Source organism: Heterocephalus glaber, unplaced genomic scaffold (assembly GCF_053883595.1).
Source record: "Heterocephalus glaber isolate CG9 unplaced genomic scaffold, H.glaber_assembly_v1.0 deba00000937, whole genome shotgun sequence".
In the NCBI taxonomy this organism is placed as follows: domain Eukaryota; kingdom Metazoa; phylum Chordata; class Mammalia; order Rodentia; family Bathyergidae; genus Heterocephalus; species Heterocephalus glaber.
Window position 1 is genome coordinate 14,456,225 of NW_028258173.1, and position 24,266 is coordinate 14,480,490.

Genomic DNA, 24,266 nt, shown 5'->3' on the forward strand with positions numbered 1-24,266 from the left:
AATTACAAGTAAAGAGCAAAATAAAAGATAGATGATAGAAATAGGGAGATCTGGAAATCAAGAGTTAGAGGAGAGGGCCAGGGATTTAGCTCGATGGTGCCACCACCTGCCTCACAAGCTCAAGGTTCCAAGTTCAATCCCCAGTATCAAAAAAAAAAAGGGACTAGGGATTTAGCTCAGTGGTTCTGACACCTGCTTTGCAAGTGCAAGGTCCCGAGTTTGATCCCAGGTACCTAAAAAAAAAAAAAAAGAGAGAGGCGATAGGAAGAAGAGGAGGGAAAATGAATGAAAAAAAGAATTAAGATGTATTATCTACCTGTACCAATTCCACACAAGGGATGTGAACATTATGTACTGCAAACATGTATTAATAATAAATAAAGCTAGGTGTGCAATCTGATTTCTTATATCCACTGTGGATACATTTATCACTGTGTCACTCTTTTCCATCCTGTCTCTAACCAGTTCCATGAAAAGTTGTGTTTAGTTGGACTTGACTGCTGGTAAGAAAGTAACTTACCCTCAAGGTCACTGTGAACCATTCAGAGGAATGGCTGGGTCAGTCCCATACTCACGTACTCTAAAACATTTAGAGAGAGAACCACAATGCAGAAGAATCAGAATTTGATCAATCAATTCAGTCCATCAAGTTTAAACTTTATTCTCAGCCAATGAAATACAACCTTCATGGAGACCAAAAGTGAGGGGTGGTACCTTCTAGAAGTCTTGACCTTTGTCTTTCCTGGTTCCAGGGGCTGTGGCCGCAGGGAAGGATGGATGTCAAGTCTGCTTGGGGCCCATTGAGCTCTATTCAGGTGTTCTGGGTTTGTTTGCTCATTGATAGTAACCGGGTGGAAATCTTCTAAATCATTACTTACAACCCCAGAATCCTGTTAGCATTTCCCCATTTTTCTGTTTTTGTCAAGGGAACAGAAATCCATTATCAGATATTTTCACAAAATTTACCTCATATTTCCTTCTTGAGTTTAGTGCTCAGTTGCCAGAAAGAAGTGAAGAGTCAGCAGTTGATGTTAAGTCACTGGGAGCAAATACCTCCAAATGAATGAGACTTAGGATGTCACGAGGGCCCTTGGTCCACAGATGCCTTCTCCAGCTGGGCTGCCTCTTGCATAGGAGGTTTTTCAAAAGGAGGTTTTGAGGTCCTCTGCAGATCTCAAATGTAAAGCAGCAGGAACATCATGGATTAGTGTAGAATGATTGGGTCTTTTTGCTTTTCAGAGAAATTGGTTTCTTTTTAAGAGGTGTAGCTTTTGTAACCACTGTCTGAACTATTGGAATCTGTGCCCTCCTTGTTTGCAGTGGTGAATGAGGCAAACTTTGTTCTCTGCCAGGCTGAAGCCGCAGCCCTGAAATATGGCTGGTCCCCTCTTCTTTCTTATAGTGGAGACCATTCGCCAGAGTAGGGGGTGCAGAGAGCTGCAGACTTCTCTTCCCCTCCCCACCAGTCTTTCCTGCTGCAGCAGGGTTACTTGCACCTGCCCATGGGTGACTGCACCCTTTACAGCTCAGTTCTTTACCTGGAAGTTGGGCCAGGCTGCTTTGGTCCCTGAACCTACTCCATCTGCCTTGGGTCAGGATTCTCAGTCTTGCATTGGCTTCACCCCGTGTGCTTCCCTGTTACCTTGCCTGGTCCTTCACACTGCACAGACCACAGGGGTTTGTCCTGGCTTGAACAGGTGAACATCCTGCTGCCCATCTCCTGCTTCAGCCTGTCTCACACCTGCACTCTGCCACTTCCCTTTAACACCAGCCTTCAGAAAGGGAGTGCCTTGCAACCTGGATCCTGAGTAGCCACCAAGGACCTGGAAACTGGACCCTGTGTGGCCTTACATTCCGTAGTTGTTTAAATGTATGTGTGATGGCAGAGAAGCTTAGACCATAATCATAGTGCTGCCAAAATAATACCTACAGCAACTCTTGTTCCAAAAGAATTGCCCTGTGCCAGCAGCTAATGCCCTGGGAAAATCTTGAGCCTCAGGCCAGGCTAGTGGATTTGAGTTCAGCCCTACTACCTTTTAACTGCACTTAGCAACTGACTCTGCCTCACTGTTTTCTCAGCCTTACTAAGAAGAGTATCATTAGCACTGTTGGCATTGTGAAGATTGTTACTCTTGTCATTGATCCTTACTTTTTCATGTGATCAAGTTCAAGTAACCCAACATTATACAGTGTAATTTCAAGATACTTCTGTAGCAATATGTCCAGATCAGGGAAAAATAACACTCATAATACTATTGACATGGTCAGAAATCTCCAGTGACACTGTCTCTGTTTTCTTGTGTGTATGTGCATGCATGCATAAGAGCTTTAAAAATTGATGGGGACCCCAGACTGCTGGGAGTGCACCTCCAGCCTGATGCCTAGGGAATAGTGTGTGTGTAGACATTTTGTAGGAAGAGACTTGTCATTCTCCTTGGGAGGCTATTGTTACACAAATTGAAAACAAACACTCTCATGCTACACTCTTGAGAAATGGCCATGGTCTGGGTGTGCTAGGGCTCTGGGGTGAATTTATTATCGGTAGTGGTTCCAGTGGAAAAGGACCAAGTTGATCCATTACTTTTTAGCTTTAAAATGTGCTGAAGTTGGTGTTTTATCTCTGAAAGGGAAATGCTCTCTTTTCCTCTTTTTTTTCCTAAAGAGTCCTTTAGATGTGTTTTATTACACGAGCAGCCCATTTCCTCCACTTTAAGACAAGATTAACAATAACTAGAACTTTTTCTAAATAGAATTACCGTAGCCATTGCTTTGGTTGGATTTGGTGGTGTTAGGATTGTAGAGTGAATATACCAATCTTAAAGTTTGTGTGGTGTGTGTAATCTAGGTAACAGGCAGTGTCTGAGTGCTCTCCTTGGTGTTCATTCACACGGCACAGTTTCCAGGTTCTGCCTTGGTGACCCCGGAATCCTCCTACCTCCTTCATTTTCAGACAGGCCTTACATCATCCTTGCTGGCAAGGAGCTGAAACCTGACACCCTGTAACTTCCACCCTTTGTTCCTGTAGGGTTTCTGTCCTTTTAGAGAGGAAAAGAAAAGGCTTACTCTTTCCTGCAAATACCAGACCTTCAAATATTTTGTAAACAGCTAAATTGCAGGCTCTCTTCCCTTTCATGTGGATTCCCCATTCCTCTAAGGATGACATTCAGAGTCTCACCTTCTTGTCCCTAGAAATGTAAGCCACAATGATGAGGAGCTTACTTTGGAACCCTACACTAAGTCTCAGGAAGAGTTAAAATGTGTTGCAAATTTTAAAGGGACCTCTCACCTCCTCTTTCTAGGTATCATATCTCTTAGTGCAACCTCTTTGCTTAGCTCTTGGCAGCCATGCCACATTGTTAATTGTGTTAATTAAAATGCCTTGTCTTTTCATTTGTGCTGTTGTTGGTCATTGTCCTTCTCACTCACCATTTCTGTAATTTTGAAGCCAGTGTTGGAATTTGAATCATATTTATTACTTACTGTGTTCATGAAAATGATAAGCTTGATCTAATTCTGGATTTTCCTTTTGGTTTCTAATTTAGTCATCCAAGACATGGCCAAATTTGTTTCCTCTTTCCCACTCGGGAAACTTGCACAGTGTGCGTTCCTCCAGGTCTGGAAGATGAAGCCCGCTACCTTCATTTGTCATAAACCAATCTCCCTGTCAGCCTTCATTTAAAAGGGATATATTTAGGCTGGGGATTTAGCTCAGTGGTTTTGCCACCTGCTGCGCAAGCGCAAGGACCCAAGTTGGATCCCTCGTACCAAAAAATAAATAAATAAAAGGGATATATTTTTATCTGGAGTCTTGTCAGGTTACCTGTCTTCCACAGAGACAATTACACATTGTGTGTGGCAGGGGATTAATGTGCACAGGATTGTCATCCCACATGATTGTAGAATGAAAGGTTTGGGTGGCCATCGATGAAGATGTGGAAGAACAAAGGTAGTTGAGGACACTTCCTAATTGTGGTGAATCCTTTACACCCCTGGCCATGGTTTCTGGCTCCCTTTCTTAGCAGCTGACTCTCCTGAGACAAAGGATCATACTTTGAGCGCCTTGTGCTGTTGGCATTGGAAGGGTGTAGCCGGCCCATGCACTGCGGGTGTGTGTGTGTGTGTGTGTGTGTGTGTGTGTGTGTGTGTGTGTGTTTGTGTGTGTTGAGAGGGTGCCTCTTTGTACTCTGGGATCACAACCCAGGTCCTGGCCAAGCTGCACTTCCTGTCATGCCTGATTTATGGGGGCCAGGGCTGGAAGGGAGGAGACAGCCAAGGACTGGCCTATCTGGACAGCTGCTAATACTGTCAACACCTGGCCTTTGTGTGGAGAGAGGAAGCCAGGAAGGAGATGCTGGGAGGCACTGGCTTCCCTCTGTCTTCCCAGCCTACAAAGGGTGGTGGGTGGGATTCCTTTGCATGCTTTCTCTTTTTATAGGTAGTATAGAGGAAAAGCTACTGGCCTGAGTAGGCTGTGCTGTTCCCTGAGACTTGGTTTATCTTGGTCCTTCTAGTCATCAATTTCTTTGTTAGCCCCACTGTCTTTTTCTCACATTTTCTTCATCTGAAGATATCCCATGGATATTACTCACTAGTTTCAGATTATTTTGGAACCCCATACTTGTTCTTTTTATAAAATTTGGTTTCTCTCCAATTTAGAGAAAAGGAAGAGAAATTATAGGCTGAGTGTTCCTAATCTGAAAATCTGAAAATTGAAATGTTCCCAAATCTGAAATATTTTGAGAGGTGACATGGTAGAAAATCCTACATGATGAAATTCATTCCATGCACGAAGTTATTAAAATATTTTCCTAACGTTACTGTCTTAGTTACTTTTCTCTCATTGCTGAGACAAAACACCAGACACCCAAAGTTGAAGGGGAGGGGTTTATTAGCTCACAGTTTGTAGAAGTTTCAGTCCATAATTGGCTGGCTCCAAGGCAGGGTGGCGCATGGCAGAGGGATGTCGCAGAGGAGAAACAGTTCATGGCATCCACACGGTAGTAAAAGCAACAAGGGACCTTAACAGCCTCTTTCTGCCCCCTTTTATTCCATCCAGACTACTGGGTTTAGAGTGATGCCAAACCAATCACTCATGTGTGGTGGTTTAGTAATCACATGCCCTTAATCCCAGCATCACACATTCCATATTCAGCCACCTCCGAAAAAGAAAGCTCCAGCTCATCCACATGAGGATTGGGGGGGGGGGGGCGCATCTAAACACAAGCTGTAAGAGTTATCTTCAGGCTGTGTCTATAGGATATATGTGAAGCATACACAAATTTCTTATTTAGGGATCCATCCTCAAAATACTGTATTATAAATACACAAATACTCCCAAATCTGAAAAGATGCAGAATTCAAAACACTTCTAGTCCCAACCATTTTGGGTAAGGGATTCTCAGCTTGTGTTTGTTGAGTGACTGCTATGTCTCAGGACTAGATTGGCGCTTCATTCACACTATCTGGTGTGGTCCTGAAGAATCCTACAAGGTTGGTGGTGTCAGTTTCCATTTAGAGGCAGAGAGGATTGAGTTGGTGAGGTTAACACATGTAAGACCTTGTAGCTGGTGAGTCAGGAGTAAAGACAAGCCCACTGGCTCTGTTCTACCCAGTCTGTCTGGTCCAGAGGCTGTTGGCTGCCCTCATCTGCATCAGAGATCACCTGGGGACACGGCCTACACATCTGTAGACAGAACCTATCCAGAGTTCCACAACTCGCACCAGAAAATTTAGCCCAAAACAGCAAGAACAAACCCTATAAAAACCTCAAAAAGAATACAATTATCAAAGGAAAGAAGGAAAAGGAATAAATAGGAGAAAAGGAAAAAATTGGAAACAAAGTCTTTGTAAATAGGGAGGGGTGGAGGGGTTGACAGGAGGGCAGGGGAAGGGGGAAAAAAATAAGAACCAAGATATATCATGTAAAGGTGCAAATTCCCAATGATGAATGCCATCATATTGTATATCTACAATGTACCAATAAACTTAATGAATATAAAAAAGGAATACAATTATTTTAATGTTAAGAAAAATTGCTTAAAATATGGAATAAAAGAGGGCAGCGTTAACACCTTCAGTGTTATACAGAGGAATTGTTTAACACTCATGAATTATTTAACTGTTATGGTATTACAGCTCTTTTTTTTTTAGCTTTTTTTTTTCCGTGCTGGGGATGGAACCCAGGCCCTTGCATACACTAAGCAAGTGTTCTACTGCTGAACTTTCTCCTCAGCTCTGTTTTAGTTTTTTAAGCTAACTTGGATTGATCGATCTGTCTGTCTCCTACCATGTTTCAGTGTATCTAGTATTTACAAAGTTGTACAACCATCAACACAGTTCATTTTAGAGCATTTTTATCACTCCCCAAAAGAAATCTGTTATCTGTCACCTCCCATCTCTAACTCAGCAAACCATTTGCAGAATGCATTTCTTGGTGGGTTTTAATTTTTACTTGAACCAGTTTTATCACCCTTGTGGGTTCCTTATTCATGAGTCGAATAACTTTTAATATATTTATTTTGAAGGTCAATTTTAATTTTTTGAAAATTTTACTGTGATGGTCTCACTCTGCAAATTACAACTAATTACTATTAATATTTTGATATTTCTCCTTCCTTGTTTATTTTAAAATTGATTTCTGTTTTGTAGTTAGCTTTTTTTCCTTCTTTTTGTGATGTGTCTTAGATGTTTACCTACTTCAATAATTACTTTTACATCATAGTTTTTTAGCTGCGTAGCATCATATCTAGTGGATGTCTAGTTCTTTACATTTCTATCATTGAACTCTTACTTCTTTCCAACCCCCCCCCCCTCGCCCCCACACTGGTGATTGAACTAAGGCCTGCACACTGAGCTATATCCCCAGTCCATTCTTCATTTCTTATTTTTTTATTTTGAGAAAGGGGTTTGCTAAGTTGCTCGGTTGCCCATGTTGGGCTCAGATTTCCTACCCTCCTGCCTCAGCTTCCCATAGTGCTAGGATTACAGGTGTGTGTCATGACACCTGGTTTATTTCCACCTTTTTTTTTTCGGTACCAGGGATCGAACTTGGGTCCTTGAACTTGCGCAGCAGGCAGCGAAACCACTGAGATAAATCCCCGGCCCTATTTCCACTTTTTTGATATTGTATATCATGCTATTAAAAACATCTTTGTGTTGCATATCTTTTTTATCACATCTGTTCATTTTCCTTGAATTAATTGCTAAGTGTGGAATTACTAGAATGAAATCCCAAAAGTGTTTAAGCAGACAACAATTAGATGTTATCCCAGTTTTTATTTTGTTTTGTTTTCAACTGTTGTGCATGTCTCAGTCAGCTGTCCTCAGATATTTCTTAGTTTTGTTTTCTGAAATCTATGTAGACCCTGTGGTTAAGCACACACAGGAGTCATGGAATTGTATTAAACAAATACCAGTAAACTCAGAGTATACCAAACAAACCCAATTCTAAATAGGTACTACATTCAGAATTTTTTGATGATTCACACCCACACACAAGAAAAATACCACTTAAGTATCTTGCAGTGCCGTAGGATGGCTATAAGCATCATCTGTGTAGTTAGATTTTTAGTTAAATAATACATGAAAGATTGAAAATGACAGAACATATAGAACAAAAAGAAATACAAGTGGAATTAAATCTTTCCAAGCACCGTGCTAGAGACAAATCAATCCCTTTAACACTTTGGTATGGGTAATTACAGATTCATTGTTATGCAGAAACAACATGTATATTTTAAAATCAGAAAATAGTTGCAAGTTTTTTGAGCATTATGTAGAGTTGTAGGTTAAACAGTATTTTGACTTAAAAAACTTGGGATAACAATTTATAATGTTTATTTTATATAAGCACCGCACGCTAACCGATTGTGCTACTATATAATGTTTCTTTTAAAATTTACTCAGCCTTGTATTTTCTGATGTGTACTTTGGAAACGTAATGTATTTATCTCGCATGGCGGTTCTTCCTCTCTGTCCCTCCATCCTTCCTTCCTTTTTAATTTCCAGTCACTTCTCTGCTGCTCTTGATGCTTTAATGTCCTTATTTGTATAAAAACTTTCCTTCCCCAGTTGCTCCCACTGTTTCCCATGGGCATTAGAACCCTTTGGATACCTTCAGATTTCTTTTTTGGAAGCTCCTGGCCTCACTGCTTGGTAATTATATGGTGTTCCATGTCCCTGATACTTTATTAGTTCCCAACATACTTGATAAAAGGGAGGCAATTAGTGTATTATGGTTTCTTTTTGAATTGTTCCTCAAGATAAGCAGAGAGGAATGCTACATGGGTAAAAATTTGCATAATAATGTGAACAGACTTTGTCACAAAAAGTCCATGTAATCATGACAAAATGAAAGCACTTTATGGAAAGTTCCTGCATGTATTTATCTCTTAGAATTAAAAATTACCTCTGGATTATGGTGGCCTCTGATTTCAGAAGTGATTTTGCACTATAGCCTTGCCTTTCAAACTAGATGTTAACATCCTTCTTTCAGTTCTTAGACCATCCTCACCCCCATTCCACCATTGGTTACAATCAAAGCCAAACCAAAGCATTAAATATGAAACACTTTCTCCCTAACTCATGGACAGGACCTTTGTAATTACATGGCTAAAACAAACCAATAGAGAGTACTGGATTCAAATGGAATGTGTTTACTAAAATATTTGGGACAGCTTCATAGTTTTCTTCTGTGAGTCATCATCAGAAGCAACCTTTTCCCTCTTGATGGGAATCACATTCCTTGCCATATGGGCTGGATTTTCTGGTGACCTGGTACCCATCTCCACAGTTTGCATGAAGTGGCTTGAGCATCTTTACATAATTTTGCATCTTTCTGGCATACTTTGTCAGATGGCTACCTTAGCTCAAAGCAGAAAAGTACCTCGGCTCTTTGTCCTTTTGCAACTTCAGCATCACCATCAGCATCACTTCTGCCCCATATATGGGAAGTAGCCCCTCCGTAGGTACTCATGTCCCACAGTGGGAAGACCTTCCTACGTGCATGTACTGCACCATGCCAAAGTGACCTGTTTTATGACCGACTTTACCCACTCCATGCATAGCTCTTGGAGAGCCCATATCCTTATTGATCTTTACACTCACCAGGGCCTACCTCTGTATTTGGGAGGCAGCTATTGTTCAATGAGTATTTATTGACTAGAATTCAAGTAACCTGAATGCTTCCTATCCCTACCTCTGATTCTTCCCTCCCCAGCTTCCTGCCAGTCCCCATGTATGACAGTTACTCTCTAGTTCCTCATCTATAGATTTACCTTAGCCCACTTCCTCCTGACCCCTTGTGAGCTTGACACTAATGCAAGCTTCCTCCTTCTTGAAGATGCTCGCTTTTCAGATTTCAGGGCCCCTGGCCCTCTGCTTGCCTCTGGCCTAGGCCTGTCTCCACTCTTTGGCTGATTCCTCTTCTCTTCACTCAAGCACAGTGCAGGATGAATTCCATTTTCTCATCACACCATCCTTGAAATCAGATTCAAGATTTCTACTACCTCTTCTAAGCAGATGCCATAAAGGACTGTGCTTTAGGAAGTCCTAGCCCCCAGTGCCTGCTAAGCTTTCTGGCCTTCTGTTTAGGAGCTTCATGGGTATTTGTGGAAAGAGTGGCCAAATACACACACATACAACTTTATTTTGAGAGTAGGTTAGATATAAATATGAAATTAGGATACCAGAAAGATAGACATAGTTCTTGGCCTTTGCCCCAACCATGAGCTAGCAACCAACTGTCCTATTTATTAACAAGTATAAGTTATCCAAAGGGGTAGGGGTAGTGGGAGGGGCAGGGGAAAGGAAAGAAGGGAAAGGAAAAATGGTGAGAAATGGAAAAAATGGAAATAAAGTCTTTGTAAATAGGGAAGGGTGGAGGGCATGAAGGGAGGGCTAGGAATGGGGAAAAAATAAGAACCAAGATGCATTATGTAAAGGTCCAATTCCCAATGAGAAATGTAATTGTGTTGTATACCTACAATGTACCAATAAAAGAATTTAATACAAAAAAATGTGTAACAAGTATAAGTTAAGGATATTGACTATTTAGGAGGCTGTTAGGACTTCAAAATGTTGACTTAATCATAAAATAGTAGCCTAGGATCAAATGGGAGAAGAATAGAGGCAAGGCACAGTCATGGCCTGACTACTCACCCTCTCAGTCCCCCAAAAGGCCTCCAGGAAGCATAGTTTCCTAATTTACGGTAGAATTTTTCTGAACTCTTTGATTCTTTTGTTCTGAGACTCCTGGCTGGGTTTACTCTCTTTTAAATTAGTAGTAGCCTTCACAAAGGTGAGTGCTGTGGGTTGCTTAATTGGGTTTGGTCCCTTTGCAGATTCTTCATGTTAGTTTTCTGGGTGGTTGTGAACTTGCCTGGAAGCCCTGTTCTTATCTCTCCAGTAATGGAAAGAGAGTTTGGAGCCAGCAGCAAAGCATCACATGAATATGATCATTGAATGATTGGTTATGATTGCAGACACCAGCTTGTATAATAAGTAGGGCACATGAAAAAGCCAATGATTTTAATTTGGACTTCTGGTTATACTTCTGTGTTGAATCTTTGAGTTGTGATTTTATTAAGCTCGTTTATAATCATGAACAAGTACATCTGTACAGATGCTGTAGATATTTTTGAATTTTACAGTTTCCATTTCCTATCAGCAACCTAAGTTTAAATAACTTTTTTGCTTATAGTCATCTATGATCTTTCAGGCCCTTAATTTTCCCTGCAGAAGTATTAGTAAAACCTTTGTTCTTTACTCTGGCAATAGGTTATTACTGCCTTGTACTTGGGGTGTCATCATTATTCATTGGTGATACAAATACATTTAATGGGGCCAGAGGTTCTGTTGAATCCCTAGCCACTTGTTCTTGTTCAAATCATTTAATTTTCACCTGTTTAGTATTTACTTTCTAGAAACTGCCTTGGTACATGTATTAGTTTGCTGAGCCTGCTATAAGAAAGTTATGTATTAAAGAACACAAATTTGTTTTCCTTTTATTCTGAAGGTTAGCTATTGGCAAGAGTTGGTTCCCTCTGAGGACTGTGAGAGAGAATCTATTCCATGACCTGCCCCGAGCTTCTGGGGGGGTTGCTGGATATTTTTTGTGTGTGTTCTTTAGCTTTATAGAAACATCATTCCAGTCTTTGCTGCTACCTTCACTTGGCTTCTTCTAGTGTATCTGTGTCCAAATTCCCCTACATAAAAACACCAGTCTATTGGATTTGAGCCTACCTTCACCTGCATAAGCTCATCCAATTAATTATATCTGTAACAATCCTATTTCCAAATAAGGTGCCAATGGCCTTGACTAATGCAGAAAAAAAAAGTTTGAGCCAGGCATGGTGGTGCACACCTGTAATCCCAGCACTCTCGGAGGTTAATTTCAAATTTTGAGTCCAATTTGGGCAATTTAGCAACTTAGTGAGATTCTGTTTCAAAATAAAAAATGAAAGACAGGGCTCAGTGTTAAGGTCCTTGGTTCAATCTCCCAAAAAAGTTTGACTATGTTTGTAAAATCCCATCTATTTATGTTTCAGCTTTTTATTGTATATATTTCACATGTCTGCAGAAGTAGAGAGAACAATATAATAGACCATGTACCCATCTTGCAGCTTCAGTAATTGTCAGCTTTTACCAATTGTGCTCCATCTATCCTATCTCTACTTTTTCTTTTCTTTTTGGAGTCTATTAAAGAAAATCGCAGGCATATTATTTTACCTACAATTTTTTACAGATAGAGAAATCTTTATGTTCTCACTATCACAATGAAGGAAAAGAAAGGTAAAACTATTCAATGCTAAGTATTACACCTTGTACTTTGGTTTTAATGTTTTAACTAAAGGAGAAAGAGAAGTGAAAGATAAGGGGATCAAGGCAGTAGAGAGGGAGAGAGAGAGAGAGAGAGAATATGAATGTGAGATATACCTGCTTTTTTACGTGCTTTTCTGCCTCACTAGACTGTGCTCTCCAAGGACAGAAACTATTTTGCCTATACCTTTACCTGCCCATCTGGTAGGATATTGGTATATAGTAGTGCTCAATGAACACTGACTGAATAATTAAATGGTAAGAGAATGAATAAATGTCCCATTAAAACATTGCACAGGTACATAATATGAATGAGAATATGCAATAGAGATAGATAAAAGCAAAAGAGACCTTCAGAGCTACATTGCTTCACATAGCCCCCAGAACATGTCCTCTGGTGTTTAAATCCCTGTGTCACATTTCTACACCCCAGGAAGAAGTCGATTAACCGTGTATGCTAAATTCTTGTACCATTAGATAAAAGGGATTAAGCAGAAGGCTAGAGCTTTTATTCTCACTGTATGAGGCCATTTTTTATTTGTATTTAGCAAGAATTGAAGTATAGGTCCTAAATGTTTTGACTAACTTCCATCTTCCCAGAATTACAGAGCGAGTTTCTTTTGCCTGCCATCTTGAGAAAGATTTGAGTCACTGTTAAACTTAACGTGGCACACATTTTGCTGAAAAAAAAAAAAAATGTAATCCTAGATGTCCATGCTGGATGCAGAACTATACTCACAGTTAGGAGTTACAGCTGAGCAACAGAAACAAATTCTGTTCCACTAAACTAAGGAGGTTTTAGACTGAAAAGGGAAGAGAAGGAGAAGTACATAGACCCAGAGTCCAACTCAACTTCTTCCCCTCCTTGCATCTCTCTCACAGCCTCAGTTTAAGTAATTGAAGAATCATAAAATAAAAGCCTTAAAAATATTGCAGAAAGAAGTCTAGAATGATGGGTTTGATATACATTTGTGTAGAAATGTTGCAATAAATTTTTTAGAATGAGAATGAGGAAGCCTGGAATAAATACTAGGTGGCAGGTGTTCAGATAGGGAGCTCATGTTGCAAAATTTTGAAGGCTTTTATACCTTTATGAAATTAAAAGTAATGCTGTATTGTTTGGATAATTTTGAACTTAGCACAAAAGCATTGCTTGATCTGAGCTTTAAAAAGCAAACTTTTGGATTTCCCTTTAAACATGTTTGCGTGATTTGTAATATACTTACCTTTAAGGGATTTTAAAGTTTTGTTCTACAAAGCAGATATCCTGTGATGCTACAGTTACTAAATTATTGAGGTTGTATTACCATATATTTACATTTGGCATCAGAAAAATTTGTTTTATTTCAGGTTTGATTTGAAAAATATGGGAATAATTTGAAATGGGTAAAAGAAGGAATACCATTTAGCAACTGTCTCTTTGCATTTGTGTGGCTGTCATTATCTACATTCTTCCAGGTGTGTGGTTTTTGGACCATAAAGGACCAGTAATTGTCAAATCCCACTATTGCCATCATATTTTCTCCTGGACTGTGCTGGATCCTTTTATATTGGGGATTGCTGTTCCTGAGAGGTTTCATTTCTTAACCTTCTTCAGACCCCAGATCTCTGCTGACTTTCCTCCCACCTCTTAGACTGCCTTCTCCTTTCAGCCACAAAAAAGAAAGTTTCCAGGATTTCCTCTGTGTGTTGGAGTTCTCCTTCCTGCAGATACCCCTCAAATCCTGGACTGTAGCACTCTATCTTTTGGCTTCAGACCCTGAAGTTCCACCTGTTAGCCTGAAAAGTCCTTTTGGGTCACCTAGCAGCACATTGTACTCAACCTGTCCGAAACCAAAAGCCCTGTCTAAACAACAATTCACTCCAAGTCCAAGCTGATTCCCACTTGCTCTTTAGTCTCCTCCATTAATATTTCACAATCTGCCAATTCTCCCTTTGGCATTTAAGATTATTCTGTTGGAAATCCAGAAAAATCATTTCAAACAGGTATAATAAAATGATGTATGATATGATCTTGTTTGAAGCATATTAAATTTTATGGTGTATATGAAGGTATGGGTATATATGAAAATAACATTTCTAAAGGGTACTTCGTGGTTCACATGACTGAGAGTCTGAGGGTGAATGCTATGCTAATACCAAAATCTGGCTTTTCTTTCCCTCTCTCCTTCATCTTCTATGCTTTCAGCTTCGTCCAAGATTCCCTTTTGGTTACAAGATGGTAACCCCATTTATACAGTTGCTCTGTCCAGTAACTTAAGTGGCACCCTCAAATCTTCTTTCTCTCTAATCCTATATTTGTTGTCTTAATTCTTCAAAGTAGATCTCAGATCCCAGCGGGGAGGTAAGTAAAAAATGGAAGCTCAGGAGAAATTGGTGAAATTAGGGAAAAAGAAATTGAGAGAAGAGTTGAAGATTATTCTCTTGGAGAAGTTGGAGCAAGGAGAGGATGTGTTCCTGGTTAAAAATGGGAATACTGGGAGTTTTGCAAGTATGGGGCATTTGTGTAAAGTGCTTAGAGATAAAACCTATGTGCCATTTGAAGAATGGCATGCTTTATACTATGTGATAAGGAACATTGATTTGTTTTCATACAACTTTAATATGTATTCCAGGAGAAGACTGTTTTCATTGTTATAAATCTGGAACCAATAATTTTCTTTTAACATGCAAATGTAATATCAGTTCAATTTTTTACTTTACCCACAAAGCTAAAAATGGTTGACTTCCCTTGAAAATTTTCATTTCGTTATATTTTGATGTGACATTACCTTTCATTAATCCCTTCTAGCTGAGTAAAATTTAATTAAAACCATCTCACATGATGGCAGCCATTTACATATTTAAAGAAAAAAGACCTCAGGAAAGCTCAGCTACCAGTCTGCTATTCTAAACAAAGTCTTACTATTAAATTTAATAGATTATTCCTTCAATTCAGAATTTGTTGCACTGTAGCTTTTTTCCCGTTAATTTTGGATACTAGGGAATTTTTATGCCTATGTTTCATTTTAGATGACTGTGACTTAAACTCAAAATGATTTGGACTTGAGGGGAAAGGAATTATTTTTTTAAAGGACAAATGGAAAATAATCCATAGCATTGCATATTTTCCCTCTTAATGAACATGGAAGTCCATGACAGGTATAAAAAAAGGTGCTGTCCCAGCAATATGGTAAGAGAGCCAAAGCTGCAGTTGGAAAGGCCTCATTTCCATCTTCATTACTGATGTTTACTGTGTGCAGGTGTGCTGGGAAGGTTGAGGAACGTGAACTTGAATCCTCAACTGTCATGAGAGTTCTTGGCTCTGAAAGCTAAATTTCCCTCATGTCCCTGCCATGTTCTGGCACTGATTTTATTCAGATTTTTATGGAATGGAAGCAAGTAATCTTTTGTGATATTCTTTCTTGAGTTTTGACTAAAGCACAACTGTGAACATGAATAATCACAAAAAATCCATACATGCAGGACTGCAAGTGTTTAACTTTTATTGTCTGTAACTTCCTATGCCTTTTACATATAATTTTATAAATATTGATCTTGGTTGATTCAGCACTTAAAATATTTTTATGGTATTAAGTATATATTATAATAAAATTTATCATTTAATCTATTTTTTAAATATACAACTTGGTGGCATGAACTACATATATAATGTTGTGGAACTGTCACCATTATCCATTTCCAGAATTTAAAAACTTATTTCAGACAGAAACTCTGAACCCATTATATATCAACTCCCAAATCTCTCCTTCCCCCAGGCCCTGGTGACCTCAATTCTACTTTCTATCCCAATGAATTATTCTAAGTACTACATAAGTGGTTTCATGCAGTGTTCATCCTTTCATGTCTGACTTTTTTCTCTTAGCATATTTTCAAGGTTCATCCATGTTGTTGCATGTGTCCAGATTTTATTCCTTTTTAGAGGTGAATAATATCCCACTGTATACATATGCCAGCTTTTATTTATCTGTTCATCTGTTGAGAAACATTTGGGTTGTTTCCATCTTTTTTCTATTGGGAATAATGCTTCTGTGAGCCCTAAGTACCTGCTTTTAGTACTTTTGGGTCTATACCTAGGCATAGAATTGTTGAGTCATATGACAGTTCTATGTTTTATTTTGTAGGAAACCTTAAATGCATTTTCCACAATAGATACATCATTTTACTTCCCATCAGCAGTAAGATGTGGGTTCTAATTTCTCTGTATCCTTGCCAACATTTTCATACTATGTTTTTGTTCTTCCCCCCTTTTAAAAAAATAATTGCTGCCCAAATGAATATGAAATGGTAATTAAGTACTTTTAACTGAGCTTTTCCCGTAGGTTAGAGCCATTGCATCACTTACTGGTTTGTGTATGGTCAGTGTTGGTGCCACCCCTCAGGAGGAATTTGCATCAATTGACAAGGAAGCACTCTGCTGCAGTTGATTCCTTTGTGTGAGCATCATTGCACCATACTCTATTATTGGTAGACCTCCATGCATGAATTGAGAACTCTCTAGGATACAGTGTCCAGAATCAAGATTCCTGAAGCATTCGTCAGCATGATGATGACTTAGGACAGAGTAGCAACTCTCAGGGCCCCCATGGGTATCTAATGGGGCAAGACCCACTGTAGACAAGTTAATTCTCACCTTCATGGAGAGAGCAATGTCAGAAGGAGTGTTGCACTCATGTTGGTTGTTTGCTTTCAGCATATCCCTTATTTGAGTTGAGTTTTGTTCTCTTCAAACAGGCATGACTTGAGAACCATTGTTAATATCAACATGACAGTGTCATAACACACTTCTATTTTTTATTTGAAATTTTTTGAATTCCTGAGCGAAAATTGGGTGATTGTTACTTGTTCTAACAGATGGGGAAAATTCCCCTTAATTTTCACTCATCTTATGTATTTCCATAAGCAAGATTAGCAGGTGATAGGGATCACTAGACTGTTTTCAGCTTTAAACACTAGTCAATTTAAGAATCATTATTTTACTATGCTTGCGGTCTCTCCTACTTTTTGTCCCATTGCTTTATGTACTCAACGTGGTTTGTGCCTTTCATGTGTCATACATCCCTGTTTGGAAGCATAAGCATATCAAATAGAGGATTAGAGGAAAGTGATTTTGTATTTAGAAAGTAATGGAATGAATTACTTTGTGTCTTTAAGCTACAGGATAGCTTCCTATTTTAAAACCTCTCATTTGGTTATGCAAACGCAGGTGACCCTTGGTCTTTGAAAATGAGGCTTCATCTTAGTGAGTTGCTGCACAACCTATGCTTCCTAACAGATGTTTTATGGGCCAAGAGTCTGGCCTCAGAGAGACCATGGAGCAGGAGGAATCTGCCATGGTTTGTGTCTTCACTTTCATTCAGCTGGGTAGCAGCCATCTTTAATTTGCCTTCCTGCTTGCCGAAGTCAGGCAGATATTTATTGAAGGTATACCTTCTGACAGATACCACCTTGATCCCCCTCCTCCCCAACTCTCTGCTCCATTTAGCACGATAATGTGAATTCCTTTAAAATTTAAAATACAAAAGATGAAAATAGTAACTCCCAGTGTTCAGCCAGAGGAAAACCTAAGCTGGCTATCTCCATGTAAGCCAAGTACATTCTCTCATTTTATTGAGCCCATTTTCGGTTTTTTCTCCAACTACTCTAGAAATGCTACTCAGATGTTTTAGCTATATTGTCTTACAAATTATGCATTACCCAATTTAGTTCATAACTTGAAACCAAAGGTTAAGACCAGCCATCAGTGGCTTTGGATCTCTGGCCATTACTTGGTTTTCTGGGACAATCTTCCTTAGGCAAATGCTGGATCCAGCCAGAGTCAGCCCAACTCCAAGGTCGTTTTCCTTTTCCCCTCTCTGAAAGTGAGGATTAGAGGAGGCAGCTTCTCTCCTAAGTCTCTAAGGCACAGGCAGATTCAATTTTCTTTTCCTTTGGACATAATTCATTTATAAATCCTGAATTTTCTGACCAGCTTAGAGGGTCTTTATCCAACTCAGATAACCCTGTGAGGACTCTCTGCAAACCCATGACTCTTGGTCTGCCTCCTTTTTTTTTTTCCCCATTAAGTTTATTGGTACATTTTAGGTATAAAATACAGTTACATACATCATTGGGATCTTGTACCATTACATGAGTATCTTGGTTCTTTTTTTTCCCCTCCCCTTGCCCTCCCTTTACCCCTTCCACCCTTCCCTATTTGCAAAGACTTTGTTTCCATTTTTTTCCTTTTCTCATATTTTTTCTTTTCCCTTCTTTCCTTTCCCCTACCCCTCCCACTTCCCCTGCACCTTTAGACCCTTTCTTCCTGTTACACAATATCAGTTATACATTTTTAAAATTACAATATCAAGATCTAGGAGAAATTACCACAGATTTTACAGAATTTAAAAGGATATAGAAAGCATATTTCAAAAATCTGTTTTGAAATAAATTTGACAACTTCTAAGAAGTACCTTGGAAGACAAATTAATGAAACTAACTCTGGAGAAAATATAAAATTTGAATAGCACCTATTAAAGAAAGTATATTCCTAGCTTGAAAATCTACCTATATGACAGCAGCAGGCTCATATACATTTTAACTGATAAATTATATCAAACAATTAAAGCAGAAAAAAGAAGGAACAGTTCTCCCCTCATTTTAGGAACTCAACATTGTGCTACTCCTAAAATTGGATAAAGATAATAGAAGAAAAAAGTATGAACATAGATAAAAATTTGTTTAACAAAACAAACTATTAGAAGTCAGATCTGGCAGGATGTAGAAAGTGGTTTTGTTATAGGGATGGCAGTGTTGGTTCAGCATTGGAAGGTCCACCCCCAAAAGTCATCATTTTAACAGAGGAAAGGAGAAAGCCATATGATCCTGTCACTAGTTGGAGAAAAAGTATTGGACTAAATTCTACAGCTGTTCATGGTAAAAGCTATCAGGAGACTAGAAGTAAAACAGAACCTTCTCAACAGATTAAAGACATGTACTCCATACTTCCAGTGAGAATGCCTTATATAAATGGAGAAGATACAATGCTTTCTCCTTAAGGTGGGGAACAAGGGCAGATAGGCTTACTCTTTATCTGTCCATTAAACTTTGAAACCTAGACCCCACCAAAATAGTCTGGCAATAAAATGATACAATTAGGATAGGATTGGCAAGGTAGAAGCAAAATCTTTATATGTAGATGAAATGATCATCTACAGAGAAAATACTAAGAAATCTCGAGGAGCCCCTAGAACTTGTATTTAAATTTAGCAGGCTTAGAAAACACAAGGTATATATAAAAATTCGGGTCTGTGTATACTTGCTATAAATGAAGAATTGGATATTGAAATTTAAAAGTTATGTAGGAGTACAAAGGACTTAGAAAAGTTAAAAACACACACACACACACACACACACACACACAAAACCCAAAAACAGTGTTGGAAGATGTTTAGTACCTAATTTTAAGACTTCTTCTAAAGCTACAGTAATCAAGGCAGTGTTGGTGCAAGGAAAGACATATAGATCATTGGAATAAAACAGAGAATCTAGAAATAGAACCACACATATATGGTCCACTGAGTTTTGAAAGATTATTTAACATTAGCATTTTATAGAATATAAACTCATTTCAAGAGCTGAGGAAGAGATAGTGTTTTCAGCAAACGGCACTAGAACACCTGGTATCTGTATATAAAAAAATTAACCTCAACCCTTTATTTCCATACATGAAAATAACTTGAAGGCATCTATGAACCTAAATATGAAAGCCTAAAAGTATAAAACTTTAAGAAGAAATTATAAGGGAAAATGTTTACGAATTTAGGGTAGGCAAGAACTACCTAGGATACAAAAGACATGATGTATAAAAGAAAAAAATTGATAAATGCGATTCCATCAAAATTTAGAACTTTAAATGACATCATTAAAATGAAAAGTAGTCCTTAAACAGACCATAGTTACAATGCATATAACCTATGACCAGAATATATAAAGACTTCTTACAGCTCATTAATAGACAACCCAATTAAAGAGTAGACGTAAGAAGATGATAGCCAGTACAGCACAAAGAAAGGTGTGCAACTCTAGAATCAGAAAAATACTAATCAATACAATAACAAGATTGAATTATACACTCATTAGGGAGATGAAGTTAAAAGTTTTAAAAGCCTTGTCATGACTTTTTCTTTTTGTTGGATACTCCCCCTTTGCGTTTAATTTGTCACACCCAATGGATTCATTCTGCTGGTTTTCCTGGAGTTGTGATCCTCATTGTCTTTTCCTAGGGTATTGTCTAAAATTTTTTGGAGTGCCAATTTGATATTCATGAAGTTCCTGAGGTGCTCTTTATCATGAAAGTATCTTATTTCTCCATCAATTTTGGAAGATAGTTTTGCAGGGTACATCAATCTGGGTTGGAGGCTGTTTTCCTTTAGGGCTTGAAATACATCACTCCAAGCTCTTCTTGCCTTGAAGGTTTGCACTGAGAAGTCTGCTGTGATTCTGATGGGCTTTCCTTTGTAGGTGATTTGTTTCTCTTCTCTCACTGCTTGTAGAATTTTGTTCTTCTGTTGGATTTCTGGAATCCTATTATTTGCCTATGTGTAGATTTTTTTTATCAAGGCTAGCTGGAGTCCTATATGCCTCACTTATCTGTGTGTGAAGTTCTTTTCCCCTGCTTGGGAAGTTTTCTGCCATCACTTCTGTGAAGAGTTTTTTTATGTCATCTGCACTCTCTCTTCTTTCTTCATTGACTCCAGTCAGTCTTATGTTATTCTTCCTTGGATCGTCTAGCAGCTGCTGGATTGATTTCTCATGGTTCCTTTCCAATTTTAAAGCAATTTTTCTTTTCCTGGTCACTAATTGCAATCTTATCTTCTATATGTGAAATTCTATCCTTGCATTGGTTCATTCGGCTGTGCAGACTTTTGATGGAGTTTTTAAATCTCCTGGAAATCTGTTTGCATCTGCTTTATGGATTCCATTTGTTTCCTATTTTGGGATTCCATCATGTTCCTCAGATCCTCTATTTTTTTTTATCTGTGTCCTCTCTAGATTTATTAACCATGTCTTGCACCATGAGCGAAATCTTTGCTGTTTTCTGAGTAATTATTTCTGATTTCATTTTTTCCAGATCCTCTTTTGTTGCCAGTTCAGAGAGTCCAGTTTGTTGAGTATCAGATTGTTCCATCTCATTTCCCTTTGGGGTTGCTGTAGGTGATCTGGAAGTCTGTTTTTGAGGCTTGTTTACATGTTTTCTTATTTCCGTGGGGTGGAGGGTGCTTCTGGTGCCTGCGCGGCCCACCTTCTCTGCCCTAGGAGCTTGGGATGGCAGCGGGGGAGCTTCCTTCCGGGGGCTGGGACTGGCTCACCTTCTCTGCCCTAGGAGCTTGGGATGGTGGCAGGGGAGCTTCCTTCTGGGTTCTTGGACCGGCTCACCTTCTCTGCCCTAAGAGCTTGGGATGGCGGCAGGGGAGCTTCCTTCTGGGTGCTGGGCCCAGCTCAGCTTCTCTGCCCTAGGAGCTTGGGATGGCAGCGGGGGAGCTTCCATCCAGGTGCTCGGTCTGCCTCCTTTTGAATGAATCTATTCATAGAAAGGGGAAGTTTCCATGTGAGGATGGAGAGGAGGGGGCTGCTAAGGCAGGCTTGAAGGAAGCAATCTGTGGTTAGGTGGAGATGTTGCTGCCCCTGCAAATTATACCAGCCAATGAGGGCTGGGTTCATTTCCAAAATAAAATTTGAAATAAGAAAATATTTTGAGGTATAAATAGAAACACTTCCAGCTAAAGGTATGTAATTGCATTGATGTGTAAATGCAGATAGAAATGACATATACAAAACCAAATTGTCATTCCAAAGGGATTTGATAAATATGGGTTTTCTTAACAGTATTCATCTCAATGTAGAGATGGTTTAAAAAAAAAAGAGAGAAAGACTTGAATGTTTGAATGATTGAGTAGGAAACGAGAATGCTTATTTTTCCTTCAAAACACCATCTCCATAATAAACTATGATGAGGGAGTAACACTGCTGTAACCTCTTTCCTTTAGTAATTGATCTTTTAATTCCAGTGAGTGAGAGATGACTTTGTGTCTGGGGGAGTGTGCAGATTAGATTAATTTGTGTCTTCACGGCACTGCTTTGTTATCTGTCCTTGGAGAATTTTGCAATCAAGATGCATTTGGCAGAAACAAGGTAGAAAGGGGGCTCCTCTAAGCAGCACTGCTTGGCAGCCAGGGGGGCTCCTGTCTCTGCTTTCCCCTCACCTCTTGCTCCTGACTGCATGGCAAGCAGGTGTGCTTGGCTTGGCAGGTAGTCTGTGGCAGCCCTAGAGAATCCTTCACCCAGAGCAGCTTCACTTCTAAAGGGAGGCTCACTGTAAAAGATTTTCATTTATTAACTTTTCTGTGGATGGTTCCTACTTACTCATTTAGCTCTTGGCTTATTCAATGCCAAGGATGCATTTCTTTTTTTAAAGAATGTATACTTTTTACAGTGACATTGTATTACAGCTACTTTAAAAGATAACTATTGAGAAAGAAAATCATCCCTCATTTCTTCCAAAATATGGCAAACCCATATCTTCATCCTTTGGGTTTATATAAATTTGTGTGTACATATGTAAATATTTTGTTGTTTCTATCACCCATATGAAAAATCTTGGCATCAGCTCTAATATTCTTTCTGTAACTGAAATCCTATCATTGGATATGACATGGAGGAAGGAAAAGAGGCTGTGGAGTCGACCAGTCGTTATTATGAATCTTGGCTTGACCACAGAGTGGATGGGTGACCTCAGATAAGACTCTCCTCTATCTGTTGGTCTATCCATCTGTCTCTTTGTTGTCCATACCTCCCTTCTTCTCTCTCATTCAGAAAGTGTATGCTTACAGTGTGCTGGACTCTGGGGATCTACCCAGTGTTTTCCCATCCAAAAAATGTAGATATCAAAGCATATTAAATAGTGTTCTTGTGAGGATTCAATTTGATAATACATATGAAGGGACTTAATAGAATGCCCAGCACACAGTAGGATGCTCTCTAAATGGTATTGTGTGGTCAGTCAGCAAGTCTTATCAGTTCTGGAATTTCTCTGGTATCATTACCTCTGTTTTTTAGTAGCTTGAACAATGATGGGCAATTATTTTCATACCTAGGCTGTGCAAGAGGCTTCTAACTGAACCTTCAAATTCTTCCTGTCACCCCATTTGCACTTCTGAATCATTGCTTTGTGTGTTACTCTTTGTTCTAAACCTTTCAGTAGCTTCCAGTGTTTATCAGATATTTTCTGAATTCTTTGTGGCCACTCAAGGCCTTCTAAGCAGTCTCTCAGTACTTGGCTTAGTACTTAATCTCCTTTTGGGATTTCAGCTCTCAGCAAACTTGCTGTCCTTTCCCACCCACTGACATGACTCACTCTCTTGAATCTCCATTTATCAACATGTGTGCAGGGAGTTGCTTTATCATGGGTGAAAGAAGAAAATAGTGCATGAGCCAAGAATTTGAGAAGTTCTAGTCTTCTTTGTTCAGTGTCCTAGTTCCTTTCTGCTGCTGTAACAGAATACCCAAGACTGGGTAATGTCATTAATCCCATCCATGATGGTTAAAACCTCATGGCCTAGCAGCCTCCCCACGGTTCTGCCTCCCAAAACCACGACAATGGCAACTAGATTTCAAGATGGGTTTTGGAAGGAACAAATATTCTAAACCAGACCATGCAATAGAATGTAGAACTTTCCCAATGCTTCTAACAGTGTATTATTTGTAGGCATATTTGTTACTCAGCAAATACAAGTAGTATGGTAGAGGTTGCTCCTCAAACACCAGGTCATTTATTTTCGTATCCTCCATATTATGTCATCTGAGAAAACTCTTTAGGGATTACTTACTCATTTCTCTTAACAATTAAATTATTTTAAGCTAAAAGTTGGAAGCAGCCCAGTTGCCCATCAACTGGAGACTGGATAAAGAAAATGTGGTTTTTTTATAAAATGGAGTACTACTCAGTCATAAAAAATGAGAAATTAGAGACATTTATAGCTAAATGGATGCACATTGAGGCCATACTCTTAAGTGAAATAAATAGGACACATGTGTAAATACCAAATAGTTTCTCTAGTGTGAGAAACTGAAAGTGTAAATAAGGACTAAAAGGTATAATAGATAATGTGAAATAGGAAGAAAAGGGGCAGAGGGGAAGAGTGGGAGGAGTACAGGAAAGGAAAGAAGGGAATGGAATTAATATGAGAAAAGGAAAAAATGGAAACAAAATCTTTGTAAATAGGGAGGGATGGAGGGTTGAAGGGAGGGCAGGGGAAGGGGAAAAAATAAGAACCAAGAGAGATTATGTAAAGGTGCAAATTTCCAATGATGAATGTCATTATATTGTATACCTAAAATGTACCAATAAAATAAAAATTTTTAAAAAACAATTAAATTATTTTATTGATTCATCTTCAGGATTAGTTACC

At 39.0% G+C, this 24,266-nt stretch overlaps 1 protein-coding gene across 11 annotated transcripts in view; it reads left to right on the forward strand.

Annotated features, from left to right (window-relative positions):
• The window catches only part of Prkca (protein kinase C alpha), a 428,575-nt gene that overhangs the window by 145,008 nt on the left and 259,301 nt on the right, over positions 1-24,266 (forward strand). The window lies entirely within an intron of this gene.